We start from the raw sequence: 16082 nt of genomic DNA on the forward strand, positions 1-16082 counted from the left end.
GGGCCTAAATTGTACATTTTTATCTTCTTCTTGAGAACCCCAAGACCGATTTTCATCAAACTTGGCAGGTAGCATCCCTAGGGGGTTAGGAACTCAATTTGTTAAAATGGGCACCATGCCCCACCCAGGGGGCCCCCAGGGGGGCCCAAACCCCCAAAAATTAAGGAATCTGTAAAAATCTTCTTCTCTAGAACCAGAAGTGATAGAGCTAAGTTAATAATATGAGTTAGTACATTGATGACTGTAGTTTCAAGTTTGTTCATGGCAGAATCAGGGGTGCCCCCCTTGGGACCCAGGGGAGGGGGGTGGGGAAGGGTTCTAATGGGGCCTAAATTGTACATTTTCATCTTCTTCTTGAGAACTCCATGACCCATTTTCACCAAACTTGGCAGGTAGCATCCCTAGGGGGTTAGGAACTCCATTTGTTAAAATGGGCACCATGACCCACCCAGGGGGCCCCCAGGGGGCCCAAACCCCCCCAAAATTAAGGAATCCGCAAAAATCTTCTTCTCTAGAACCAGAAGTGATAGAGCTAGGTTAATACTATGAGTTAGCACATTGATGACTGTAGTTTCAAGTTTGTTCATGGCAGAATCAGGGGTGCCCCCCTTTGGACCCAGGGGGGGGGGGGGTGAGGAGGGGTCCTAATGGGGCCTAAATTGTACATTTTTATCTTCTTCTTGAGAACCCCATGACCCATTTTCACCAAACTTGGCAGGTAGCATCCCTAGGGGGTTAGGATCTCAATTTGTTAAAATGGGCACCATGCCCCGCCCAGGGGGCCCCCAGGGGGCCCAAACCCCCCAAATGAAGGAATCTTTAAAAATCTTCTCTAGAATCAGAAGTTATAGAGCTGAGATAATACTATGAGTGAGTACAGTAATGACTGTAGTTTCAAGTTTGTTCATAGGAGATCCAGGGGTGCCCCTCTTGGGGGTGGGGGGGGGGGGTGGTTGGAAGGGTCCAAATGGAGGCCTGAATTGTACATTTTCATCTTCTTCCTGAAAACCTCATGATGGATTTTTGTCAAACTTGGCAGGTAGCATCCCTAGGTGGTCAGGATCTCAATTTATCAAACTGGGCACCATGCCCCACCCAGAGGGCCCCAGGGGGCCCCAATTCCCCCAAATTAAGGAATCTTGAAAAAATTGGGCCCTTATTGTACATTTTCATCTTCCACTTGAGAATGCCTCGTCAAATTTTGGTAGAGCTGTGAATAATTTAGATTAGTGACTGCGTGCTTGTCTTTTAAAAGATATTGAAAAAAGGAGGGGAGTGCTCGACTTTCACATACTGCGAGGATCAAAAGAACAATTATAGGCCCGTACTTCTCATCTCGTAACAAATAATGGCACACAAACCCAGTTTGCAGTTTTTGTAGTTTGATGCTGCCATCAAGGAGAATACTTATGTATAAGATTTTATGGATGAAAAAATGATATACAGAATACATAAAGAATGTTCAACATATTTCAGCTGTTTTAGCATAGTATTAAATGAAAGAGCACTTACCTCTTTCAGATAGCAGGCAGAATATTATCATTAACAATACAGTTAACTTTGCCTATGTCGAATCTAAAAGGACCTTAAAAAGGGATGGTATAGTATTGTTGGAGATGAGAATTGGGCCTTTAACTTTTTGCAAGATACCAAGAAACCACTTATGAAAGAGTAAACAGACCATACCATTCTAAGAGGAATTCAATGTTTATTTGATGAAAATCAGTTTTGGAATGGCCGAGACATCCAACAACAGAGGCAATCGTAATAAAAGGTGGGTCCCACCTTTTATTAGGATTCCTCTGTTTTAGATATCTCAGCTATTTAAAACCTGTTTTCACCAAATAAATCTTGAATTCCTTTTGGAATTACATGTTCTTTCATAATTCATTAAAAGGTTTCTCATTATCACAAGTGATAGTTGATTGTATTTTACCTTTTTTTGTTTGAGGGCTCCAGCTACAAGCACACACATGTAATTACTTCTTAGGAGTCCTGGCATGTATTTGTTCCTTTGCAATGACTTGTATATATATATATATATTTTTTTTTTTTTTTTTTTTAAATTCAAGTTCCATATTCCACATTCCATATTCAGGTTTCATATTCCATTTGATTTCGGAGTAAAATATGTATAACACAACATTCAATTTTAGACATAATTTCACAAATGTATAAGGACATGTAATAAAATTATGTGTAAATATGAGGAACCTACTAAAAAGCAATGCTTGAAGGATGTAGGTTCCAAAGAAATAATATAAGTGTTTAGTACTACATGCTAATTATGAAAGATGACGAAACACAAGCGAAAATCAGTATGTCGAGATTATAATAAACTCTACGGAATGTACAAAATAGTTTATGATGTTCAAGGTAAAACTCAGGGATTCAATGCTACATAAAATTGCACTGTTGGTCAAAGATATGTGGTCAAATGATATCACCCGAGCGAGGCATCATTGCGAATAAGAACACATATATCAAAATGGTCACAGCAAGTAACTATACATAAGAATTTTAAAAATTGGCTTTTAGATTTTGCTTAAAGGAACTTAGAGAACTTGATTGCAGCCGAACAGAATCTAACTCGTTCCAGAAAGAAGGACCGGTAGAAGTAATTGTCTTAAGGGCTAAAACTGTACGAACGGGGGAAAAGTGATATGATCCACTTTGTCTTGTAGGGTAACTATGAATTTCACTGTTTTTAACAAACATGGAGGAAAATAAACTAGGAAGATCGCCAATGCTCAACTTATACATAAAGATTCCAACATGATACAAATACAAATCAGAAACCTTTAGTAATTTACTGGAAACAAACAATTCATCTGTATGATCCAAAAAATGTGCACGATTTATAATCCGCAAGGCCTTTTTCTGAATCAAAAATAACGAATCGATTTTAGTCATAGAGCAATTCCCCCAGGCCAATATTCCGTAATTTAAGTAAGGTAATAATAGAGTTGAATAGAGGGAATGCAATATTGGCTTGGGGAAAAGGTACTTCAATTTGTGAATAACTCCAACGTTTTTACACAACAACTTACATAAAAAGTCAACATGAACCTTCCAAGAAAGATTACTATCAATATAGATACCTAAAAATTTTGTTGAATCTATTTGATTTAACTGCAAACCATTCACTAATACTGGACCTGAAAGAAACTTTATTGTATTACTAAAGACCATATAATTAGTCTTGTTTATATTGAGCGATAATTTATTTGCCTGTATCCATTCAAATACCAGTTGCAGCTCGTTATTCACAGAATCAAGCAACACATAAGGATCTGAGTGAGAATAAAAAAGACTTGTGTCATCTGCAAACAGAAGAAAAGACAGCAGAGAGGATGAGTTGCGGAAGTCATTGAGCGTGTTTATACAGAGAAGCAAAATACGCGCTCATGCCGGCTCATGCCGGCTCATGCCGGCTCATGCGAGAGGACCTCTCGAATTTTGCTCTGTATAAACACGGCGTATGCCGGCATACGCCACCAAATGCAGGCTCATGCGAGAGGTTCCATCCGCCACCTTTTGAGGTGGCCGATGCGAGAGGAGCCTCGCGTATTTTGCTGTGTGTTTATACAGACGACCGAAATTCGAGAGGTAACCGGAAAGCGCGTATTTTAATATCTGTCATGATCGAACCACGTCTTCTCCTTCTTACTGAAAAACTGGATTTCAATTTATCATTTGGCCGGGTGGTTGTCAAGAGTAACATTACAAGAATGACCTTCAAGCTTGGTGGTCCTGATGACTTTGCCGGTGCCGTCTTGATTTTTTTCATTTTTTCCCATCATGCAATAAACTGCACTGCGAACGTGACCTATGCTTGACCCCCAAATTCGAGAGGTCCGGTTCAGCTGAGGTCCGCTCGCATCGGCTCGCATCGGCTCGCATGAGCCGGTATTTTGACTTCTGTATAAACACGAGAAATAAGCGCTCATGCGGGAGGTAAAATACCGGCTCATGCGCGCCGATGCGAGGGGCTCCTGTATAAACACGCACATTAATATAAAGAATAAATAAAAGAGGACCTAAGAGGGAGCCCTGTGGAACGCCACAGCAAATCGAACCTATTTCTGAGTCATGGTTATTCACAGTAACAAACTGAGTTCTTTCGGTAAGATAACTTCTGAACCACTCCAAGGCCTTTCCACGAATGCCGTAATGATTTCATTTGTACAGAAGAGTATTTCGTGGTCTTTTGTGTCAAAGGCCTTGGAGTAGTCCAGAAACAAGCCGACTGTATGCGACTTTGAGTCTATTGCTTTCACAACTTTCTCTACAAGTAATAATATAGCATGAGTGGTTGCATGTTTTTTCCAGAATCCGAATTGATTATCAGCTAAAATATCACATTCATTCAAAAATTTAAGTAAATGATTATAAACCACCTTCTCAAGTATTTTAGAAAAAGAAGATAATGATATTGGTCGATAATTTCCGAACTCATCCTCTCTACCCTTCTTATAGATTGGTAGAACTTTGGCAATTTTCATTTGAGTGGGCACAATGCCAGTAAGTAAAGACAGATTCAAAATATGGACTAATGGTGAAAGAATTTCATTTATAATACATTTTATGAGATGATTAGAAAATCCATCGAGACCTGCACTCTTCTTGGGGGAAAGGGAATTAACAATATCTAAGACCTCTGCTTCAAGTACAGGGAGAAAAAATAGAGACTGAGGATTGGAATTTAGTAGATATGAGTGGAAAGGTCTGTGTGCAGATGAAATGTTGTGTGCCGAATTTGGACCAATATTAACAAAAAAAGAATTGAATACTTCCGCAATTTCTCCATCATCTGTTATATTCTTGCCTTCACAGACAATCTTATCAATCACACTTTTATTTTCATGTTTATGAATTACATTATTAATTATACACCAAGTAGATTTTACATCTGACTTATGCTGTTCAAACAAGGAACAAAAATAATCCTTTTTCGCTTTACGTAACAGGGATGTAAGGGTATTCCGATACTTGATGTACTTTGATTTATTCAAAGCTGTGTCATGTGATTTGTATCTGTAAAACAGATGTATATTAAGTGAAATGAATGAAATGAGTGGAAATAAAAAACTATTTAAAAAAATGTTAGAAACCTGAAGTTGGTCTCCACCAAAACTATATGATCCCTTTAAAAAATTCTTTGACTAGCATGGATTTTTACTTACACATACGATTTAACATGTGTTTATACCCATCTTGGTCGATTTTAAAAAAAAAACTTTAAATACTACAGTGGACTCTCATTATAACGAAGTCTTCGACCAGCAGTTTTCTTTCGTTATAACTGAACAAATAAGCAATAAAAGAAAATAGAGCAGATAATTTTGCGACCTGGATTTTCAATTTCATAGTAACTGGAATTTTGATATAACCATGTTCGTTATAACGGGAGAGCACTGTAATAGCCAATTTTTTGACTTGTGCGAGGTCGACTTCGCTAAGGTCAACTGTATGTCGGTAACAAGTCGAGGGAATGTGTACTTATTAGAAATTTACATTTTGGGGAATTCTCTGTGTATTTTCAAGACAATCATTTTCCATATGTGACTTCAAAAACCGTGATGGTTTTTCTCTTCTATGGCTGCAGCAAATCTTTAAAATTTCATAATCTCTCAACCCAATGTCCGATTTTCCTCACTTTCACTGAAGCATCAACTAATAATGTAGCATTCACTCTATCCACATTATATTTAGGTGTCATTCCTCTTTAATAGTGGTAACTATCGCTTCACTATTCAAATAGGCCTTTATAGTGTATAGGCGTAATGACGTGTTGCAGTCATATTTATGTTTTCGCCAATCTGTACATGTGTATACATGCATATAAAGTGCACTCCCGTTATAACAAACACTGTTGAAATGAAATTCTGGTTATAATGAAGTAAAAAATTTAGGCTGCAACATTATCAGCTATATGTTCTTTGTTCTGTTATAACGAAATCGTCGTGCGCATGGCAGATTGTCGTTAGGGTGTGGGAGTGCGCATAGGGTTAACAACACTCTGCCATGCGCACGGAAGTGCGCTAACGACAATCTGCCATGCGCATGACGAAATTTCAATATAACAACAGAAAACTGCCAGTCCCAAGCACTTTGCTATATATGTAACGGGAGTTTCATTCATTCATTCATTCATTTATTTGGCAAAATATAAAACAATATACAACTTACAGGTCATTACAAAGAAACAAATACATGCCAGGACTCCTTAGAAGCAATTGTGTGCTTGTGGCTTGTGGCTGGAGTCCTCAAACCCCCCCCCCCCAAAAAAAAAAAAAAAAGATAAAATACTGTACATACAATCAACCAACACTTATTGTGACATGGATCAATACATACAGAAGATTAGTCCAAATTGAAAGAACACACAAGTGTACTTAAATCATCTGTTATTGAACACAATCTTAGCTTTAATTTGTTGGCACACACACACACACACTCACACATCCATCCTTAGTGTACAGAGAAAACTAGAATTATCACTGAAGGTGATTAATACCCCCGCCCCTAGTGTTGCTTTATAGGATGTGATGTCGTGAGGGCAATGACGTTAATACCAAAGACCATCATACACACCAAATTTGACCTTCACAGCTTGAATGGTTTATTTTGATACAAAAATGAGTGGTTACCATGGCAACACATTTTCCTTAAACTAACACATTGGTGTCTTGCAAAACTACACTTCTAGATCATGATCACATACTAAATTTGACTTTAATTGCTTGAATGATGGAAAAGTTATTCGATCTGCAAGGTTTTGGTAAAATTGTGGTTATCATGGCAACGGTTTGTGTGACAAACATAAAAACTATGTGTTCCACATCTATACCTCAGGGCCATAATGCCTACCAAATTTGGTTTCAATTGCTTGAAAACTGTGGAAGAAGTTCACTCGATCCACAGGATTTAAAAAAAAACATGCGGTTACCATGGCAACGCATTGTCCGATACAAATACAAAGGACATTTTGCAAAACTACACTTAAAGAGCATCATACACATCAAATTTCACCTTCATAGATTAAACGGTTCAATTTGATAGAAAAATGAGTGGTTACCATGGCAACACATTTTTCTTATATTAACACATTGGTGTCTTGCATAACTACACCTCCTGATCATCATACATACTAAATTTGACCTTAATTGCTTCAATGATGTGGGAGTTATTCAATCCACAAGGTTTTGGTAAAATTATGGTTACCATGGCAATGCTTTGTCCGACAAACACAAAAATTATGTGTTTCACATCTATGCCTCAAGGCCATAATGCCTACCAAATTTGATTTCAATTCAAAACTGGAAGTTGTTCACTCCACAAGATTTTGAAGAAAACATGCAGTTACCATGGCAATGCTTTGTCAAGTACAAACACAAAGAGTGTCTTGCATAACTACACCTATAGATCATCATAGATACCAATTTTGAAATTGATTGCTCAAATACTTTGGAAGTTATTCAATCCACAAGGTTTTGGTAAAATTATGGTTACCATGGCAACACATTGTCCGACAAACACAAAAAACATGTCTTGCACATCTATACCTCAATATTATCATTTCCCCTAAGTTTCATTTAAACTGCTTCAAAACAGTAGGAGGAGTTCGCGACGCAAGATTTTGCAACAGACCGACCGACCGCCCGCCTGACCGACATCACGCTGATTCCCTTCACACACTGTGTGGCGGGGGTATAAAGAGATGAGAAAAAGAAAGAAAGAGGAAGAAAGGAAGTCTAGTCAGTCATGGATACCATCTGTCTAAATACACTCTGTCACTCTGTTTATACAGTTTACTGTATAGAGAGAGAGACAGATAGAGAGCGACACACATGTGTGTGTATGTGTGTATGCATCCATGTGTAGTCAATTCTGTATTAATTGAATCTACATCAGAACTTCAGAAAAGCTTACAAGACAATGAAATTTGTACACTGTATATCAACAGTCAACCTTGCTTAATAGTCCAGGCTAGAAGGCACCCAACCTTGTTTTTTGATATATACAATGTTTTTTGATGGTTTCTTGTCAATTCGAGGGTGCTGATTCCAAATCCGATTGATGCCACTCGCGTAACCTTGAGCATTTTCGGCAAAATGCAAAAATCCAAAATGGCCGCCAGATATGCTAATTCGGCCGTGATAAACACAATAATGTGCATTATATGACCAATTATTCCACCAAACTTTGTACATTTCTGTTCCTAGAGTTACTCCATCTGCATTTGCAAGCGAATTTTCATTTCATATAGGTTCATTTAACATTTAAAGCTCATTTTTTTATTCAAAATGGCCGCCATTCCTATGCTTATGTACTATATGAATGGCAAAACATATGCATGGAAATATAGAACAAATTTACTGTATTTCCAGTCCCGTATAACCTACGATATCATGAAGTGTTGCATGTGCAATATGTTGGGTGTCACTTACAATATACAGGGGGCCTACATATATGAGCATTTGATATTCATAAACCTTACGATGTTGAACACAATTTCTTATATATTTCATTTTGTCTCAACAAAAGTCTTAACAATATAAGTTCAGTAAACGTCTCGCAAGGAATCAATATACCATCATATTCTACATGCCGGTTGAGTAAAAAAATGTAATACTAACACAATATATTAAGGAGCCTAGATACATGGTATTTATCAAATAATGTTGAAAATGGAGGGGAAGCTAGAAAGCTTGTAATATATGCATTCCCCTAAAATCATACAGAAAAATCCTATACAGTAAGTGCAGAGATACATAGTTGCAGACAAAAACACGTCGGACATTAATGACACAACTAAAAACCCTTTACATCGTAGATTTTTTTTTTTCCAGCAAGGAGTTGGGGGGGGGGGGGGGGGGGGGAGCAGTCCTGAGGCGAGTTCGAAATGGATCATAACCTCCATCATTTTGATATGATTTAATTTAGAAGTGCCGCCTTGATATTATCGAGCAAACCTGATTTTCTTCTTGAATTAAAACAATAAAAACTGTTGAAGGCATAAACGGAACTGTCCTAATGCAATACCGTACAAACTGTTCATTAAACATCAACCAAGGAGCAATGTGAGATACCTCTTTTAGTTCTCTCACAGTTCCCAAGTGTTGATAATATAAACTTTGAAATCATGATCTCATTCAGTCTTGTCTTAAAACTAAAACTGTTATTTTATTGTCTTTAAAGAACCCTTTAATTGTATGTTTAGCAGCAGGCGACATTGGCCCCAAATTTGCAGAATTCTCAGGCTAAAGATGCGTATTAGTCCTGCAATTGTTTTAATTGCAACCACATCTGGTGGTGTTCAGCACTTCCTCAGGGGTCAGAGGGCGATTACTTGTCATTGAAACAGGATGAAAACATGAAGACTTGCTTGATCACCACCCGTTGAAGCCCTGTGGCTTTGTTGCCAGGCCAGAGACAGTGTTGTAGGTAACTTGGGTGGTATCAGAGATGACATCAGACCAGCATCTGCCCCAATCTGTTTTGGGGTCAAAGCTTTCAAGTTACAGTAGGGAAATCTAGGCTTGTGGGATTTCAGGCGCATTGATGGCAGGTTGTTCAAGGGGGCATTTCATGAAGTGTTTTGTCAGATCTTTTCTTTTTGACAAACTGTTATAAGCTATTAAATCCTTGCATCTGATTGGCTGAGAGCAAATTTGTCAGACAAATTTGTCAGACAAAACGCTTCATGAAATGCCCCCCCCCCCCCCCCCCCCCCATGCTATCGTGTTTGGAAGGTCAGGGTATGCGTTGATGGCACTGGTGACACTGGTCATCCTTTCCTTCCAGTATGAGGGAGAGTGATCGAGTGCCAGTGAAGGAGGGTGGACTTCCTCAGCCTATGCTTGGAAGGCTTGCCAGAGAGGGCTACCTTGAACATAGCGTTGGCAAGATGGTTACTAAGATGGAAGGCATGGGTCTGATGATAATCTAATAAAGGTTGGGGCAAAGTCTCCAGAAGATGAAGTACTCCACTATTGTCTTGAGATGGGTCAGTACTCGGCTCATGTCATCCAAGGACTTTCTATGAGACGTATAGGCAAGATCATCTGCAAACTTCCTACGTGAAGTGAATGTAATGTCACCACATACGTTAAAAAGACCTCTAGTGGAGTTAGTTTGCAGCCACCATTAAGGAGGCCATCATTCAGAGTCCTAACACAGCTGGTCTGGTTACCGAGAGCAATCCTGAATCTGCAAATGCTGAAGATTAAAGACAAGCAGTGTGAAGTTGTTAGAACACTGCTTTCAGAGTGAGGAAGCACTGTACAGATCTCAGAGTCTCCCTCGACATCATAGGCCTATACTCAAACACATTCACTCCGAAAAAAACTGTGGTAAAATTCATCGACCATATATAATTCATCTGGGTTAACATTAAAAATTTTGGGGCATTGTTTTCATTTCAGAGATTTGACAACAGGAAGTGAGGTGGTCCCTTTTTCCACTTTCCCCTGCCTCATGTTCTTTCTCGGATGAGGGGACTGAAAAATTTGTATAATATCGCTTTTAGATAATGTAGAACAGGGCAGTTAATTGGAAATTTAATTTTTGTCATCATCTAGGATTCAGCCTTTTAATTCAGTAAATCAGAATGAATATTTTGATGTTGAACATCTCAAGGCAAGTAAGTATCAAATGTTCATGTCTAATAATTCCTGATAAACGATCTTGATCTTGGCGTCAATTCAAGTTTTGGTGGATTTTTCCAAATACCTATAGGGAAAAATTCAGATTGAGGTAGAAAATTTGGATGTTTGCATCAAAAAAATAAAACAGCCTTTGTTAGTAACAACCTTCTGATTTATAATCAGCACACAAATTGGTAAACAGAGTACCTGAGTGACAGAAAAAAAAAAATTATTTCACACGCTCTGCCGTTCATATTGTGCAGGGGTATATGAGTGGCATCCATTTTGAAATTTTGTATTAAAAAGAATATAATAAGCCTAAAGACAATAAACTTTCAGTTTGTTTCCTTGTTTGCTTGCTTGTTTTTGCTAGTGGCACTCATCAAATTTGTATTGCACATGCAAAACTTGATAAAAGCGTAGGTATGTGACTGAAAATTCGTCTTCTGTTTCTATGCATACTTTTTGCCATTCATATAGTACATGAGTATAGGAGTGGCGGCCATTTTGAATTGAAAATAAGCTTAAAATACTAAATGTACCCCTTCAAATGAAAAATTTCTTGTATGTGCAAGTAGAATTACTCAAGGAACAAGAATTTAAAAAACTTTGATGGAATAATTTGTCATAAAATTGACATAACTGGGATTATCATGGCCAAATTAGCATATCTGGCGGCCATTTTGGATTTTTGCGTTTTGCCGAAAATGCTCAAGGTTACGCGAGTGGCATCAATCGGATTTGGAATCAGCACCCTCGAATTGACAAGAAACCATCAAAAAACATTGTATATATCAAAAAACAAGGTTAGGTGCACTTTCTATGGAGCCTAGCCTGGACTATAAGTAATAATAATAATAATAATAGTGGCTACTTGTAGACCTAGTAGACCTCGCATAAGTCGAAAAATCGTCGTCGTTGAAAAATTGCCTAAGTCAATCGTCTTCAAGTCCTCTTTTCTTCTTATTCTATTCATTCTAATCCCTCGTAAGTCAATTTTTTTTTCTAAGTAAAAGCTATTTCTTCAGTCAAAATTGTACAGTGGACTCCCTTTATAACGAAGTCCTCGGGACCGGCAGTTTTCTTTCGTTATATCGGAATTTCGTTATAACCGAACAAATAAACAATATAAATACATAGAGTGGATGTTATTGCAGCCCAAATTTTTACTTCGTTATAACCGGAATTTCGTTATAACCGTGTTCGTTATAACGGGAGTGCACTGTATATATATTTGACTTGGGCTAGGTTGACTGTATATACAAAACTCAACAGCAGTGATTTAAAGCAGTTGACTGCATGTAACATATACAATGTGCCAATGTGTGTGTGTGTGTCTCATCACAAAAACCCAAGAAAACTACAATGTACCTGTCATCTCTTTCTTCCTAGATTTCCTCCTTCCTCTTCCTATAGATACTGGTACTTCATGTCTACTACGGACCTCCCTGGTACAGGTTCTCAGCATGTGTGGAGCTTTTTGAAGGCAAATAGCTCCATATCTTCAAATAGCTCCATACATGCTGAGGCTAGTCATCATCTATCATGTGCAGAATATGTTTTTATACAACACCTAATTGGAATGTAGCTATCCGATTGGTCGATAGCCCATCATGTGACATTTAGTAAAAGTTCCATCGCACGCTTTGGCTGTCAGCTGTGCAATTTTGTTTGAGCAAAAATGGATAGCGCATGGCTGACGTCATCCATTTCCTTTGACTCCTGTGTTAAACTCTTGATTGACTCAAAGTTTTTGTTCCATCGCACGGCTCTTATAAAATGTCACAATAAACATACATTTGCCACGCGCACTCAACAATTACAAGCGCTCTTACAAGCGCATACTTTTGTCACGCATTTTTGTAAACAACTTCAACCGATCGGCTTCGCGTATGTAAGTACACGGTGACTGTGGCTGTCCGGCTACTCATTCCTCTTTCACAGAAAATGGTAGCCATTTCTGTGCTAAATTCTAGAATCTGTGTGGACCACATCTGTTGACGTTCGAGGTGTTGTATAAAACAAATAGTGTACATGTATGGTCTTTACTCGTGCAATGGAACAAAATTTCGCACTCGGTGAAAGATGAGGTCCACTATTCAACTCGACTTCACTTCGTTGAATAGAGCGCCTCTATCTTTCATCTCGTGCGAAATCTTGTACCATCGCACTCGTGACCATTCACTATTTGTATAAAAATGTATATATATAATTGTTTAAGATGCAATGATCTGGCAGTCAAAGGTGTTGTCAATCTGGATGAAACTTTATTGGCAGAAACAAATCAATTGCAATATTCAGTACTACAAACAATATTATATGTATGTCCCACAAAGGCAATGAAATATGTGTATAGAGAAGAGTCACACTGCATGAATTGATGCTGTACACCATACATGGTATGGTTGAAGGTTGCAGGGACACTATACAGACATCACATCAACAAGTGAATTAGGCCTACGGAACAAGATTGTACACAATCACCATACATATGTACTATCAATGACTATACAGCTGCTGTGCTTGAATTGTAGAAGGCTACATGTCATTACTGAATTTTAAAAAAAATCTGATGCATTGTAAATTATAAAGTCAAATGTTGGGCTTGGTACAAGAGACTTCTCGTACGTAAGCTGCTAACATGCTTTCTGCAGTTTTCCTTTCCTTGCGATTCAAAACAATCTTGTCATAGTTGCTATGAAGTATACGTACTTGGTGAAAAACTCATAGCCATATGGAGGTACATAGTTTGTGAAGATCGCTGAAACATTTCTTGATTAGGTAAATTTCAATAGTAGCAGTTGCTAAAGAGGGACATGTAACACACAGGCATTTCTTCATTCCCTTTGCCCGCTCTGTCATGTCTTCAATCAACCACTTTGTAACGTACAGCTCAACATAAAAGTAAACTACAAACGTATTACATTTTATCTTGATGAACTGATGCTCCGAATCTCTCACAGCTTTTTACAGTATGTGCATACGTTATATTTACATAGTAAGCACTGAAAATGTGCACACCATCATAACATAAACATAGACAAGGGTTGAAAACTCTACGCATTGGCTGATAAGAACTTCACTATTTGATTATTTTTGTAATTGTTTCCTGTTGCCCTGGTTGCTTGCTAGAAATAATACATTACAAGGTCATATGGTCTGGTTAGATTATTGGTTATCCTTGGACCCTACTTGCACACTCACAAATGTACACTGTGTGAACATGCTCTGCTATGATAGGGTTACGAACATACAGATTAGGACGGCACAATACTGATGAACAGGAAATGCAATGGGAAAGTGCTATGAGCATTTTCTACAAAATAAACATATATCCTCGACACATGCTGTCAAGTGTTTTAGATTTGACAACAATCATTTCGCAGACAGGACCTGTCTCTGCTTACTTCTTATCCACTAAGACAATTAGAGCTGATACTATATGGAGCATCTATATGTACAGCAGTATGTAGCACTTGTCACTGGGGGTAGTCACTAACTGGAAGCATGCAACAATGACACAGACAAGCATAGAGAGTGGTTATTCAACAGCTGACTGCTGGATTTGACACAGCGCATGATTTGCCCACTGCCAGGTTCAGAACCCAAAATTTTCCTTGTTATCTGATGCAAAAATTCTTCTTTAATTTTCTTTGTTCTTGGTTCAAAATTTAACTTGCAATATAAGAAATTTGAATTCAATATGTTTACATGTAAAAGCTATTTGGTATCCAATGATTTACCTAGCTTTTAAACAGCAGATCCTCGTATCTGACCTTGCTATGATGGGACTTCAGTGTACAATGCAGTAGGCAATTTCAACAGTAAATTAAAAAGATTAAAATCATACAAATGAATAGCTGGTTCACAGGTAAAAAAAAAATGATAGTGACATCCTTTAAATTGTTCTGTGCAAGAGCTATGCACAGGAATTGATGTCATCTTGTATGAATACAACAGATACATATGCAAATAGTACATGCAGTCACAGAGGCATTCCTCAGAATATTAAAAGAAGCATTCGCCCATTGTTGAAGTAAAAAGTACCATTTTATCAGAGAAGAAATTGCATTATGATGGTCATCACAAATATTTGACATACTGAAGATTCTAATATTTCTTTGGATTTTTTCCCCATGCAGCAGGGAGAGAAGCAGTTCGTAGCCTAATCAGAATCTTCTCATTTGTCACCCTGCATCTGTTCAACACAGAAAACTGAGGCTATTTGTCATTCGTCCTGGTAACAAATCACCAATAACTAGGTATGGAACAATGGGACACCATTATTCCACTATGGTCACAATGCAAAAATAACATCAGTATATTCAAGTAAATGAAGTATGTATGTACACAAAAAGACCATCACTATAATACACATGTATTACAACATTTCTCTAATATTACTTTCCTCAGTCTTTCCATTCAATAAGAGCACAAGCTAAAGACAATTGAAATTTTAACATGAAACTACAGGAAATCACCGGCTTTGCAGTCTACTTTAAAGCCAAAATCATTTCTTAATCGTATGCTGCAGTTTTTTTTTTTTTTTAGTATTGTCTTTCATTTTCACAATAATGAGCAACATACTGTGACCATTGACCCTAGATGCAAGAAAATATCCAAATGTATATTTCTAGTGGACATTTCCAGCGGAAAACTGGCTGTCAGAGATATTTCATAGCATAGGTATAGAAACCTCTCACTGTGAAAAATTGCCAGTCTACCCTAGTATTCATCAATATCTGCTGTTCCTTATCAAATCATATAACTGAACATTTCTAATTAAAGTTACGGCTGAAAAGTGTCATTTTTAGCCACAGATCAGCGACCTTTTATCTTTAACTGGAGAGATTTTGCCCAAAATCTGATCAGCACAACTGTACTTCATGGCCTAATGGCTTAATACTGTGGAAAACAAATGTTGTTGTTGTTGTGCTCAAACAAAAGATTTGGAACAGATAGGCAGACACACCAGCATCCTGAAAACACACTGCCTCTGGCAATCTGTGGCAGAGACATCAAAATACTTTCCAGACATCTTGTTTACAGCTAATATGCTGAGTGCCAACAAAATACACTAGTACTAATAAGATACAAACTCTACATTTCTTTGAACTACACTGTATCACATGTCTGCACACTATTTTGATGCATAAGCACTGCACCAATCTCAAATGCAAGTGCACAATTTGATTTCATATGGCCTATATACATGTGTACCATGGATCGCACACTGCCTTCACGCAGGAAGATGAGTGAAGCACTACTGCAGATAATGCATATCCATCATAATAATACAAATGAGTCTTCCATGTTGTATACTTATCAAGACATTACACATGACCAATTAAAATTTGTAGATGAGCTCTGCTTTCAGGTATAAATCTTAGTATAAATGTCATACTGGCAACTATTCACAATTTTCTTATC

The sequence above is a fragment of the Diadema antillarum genome, unplaced genomic scaffold, assembly GCF_040938485.1.
Source record: "Diadema antillarum isolate AM-2024a unplaced genomic scaffold, OU_Dant_1.0 scf00000136, whole genome shotgun sequence".
Classification (NCBI taxonomy): Eukaryota; Metazoa; Echinodermata; class Echinoidea; order Diadematoida; family Diadematidae; genus Diadema; species Diadema antillarum.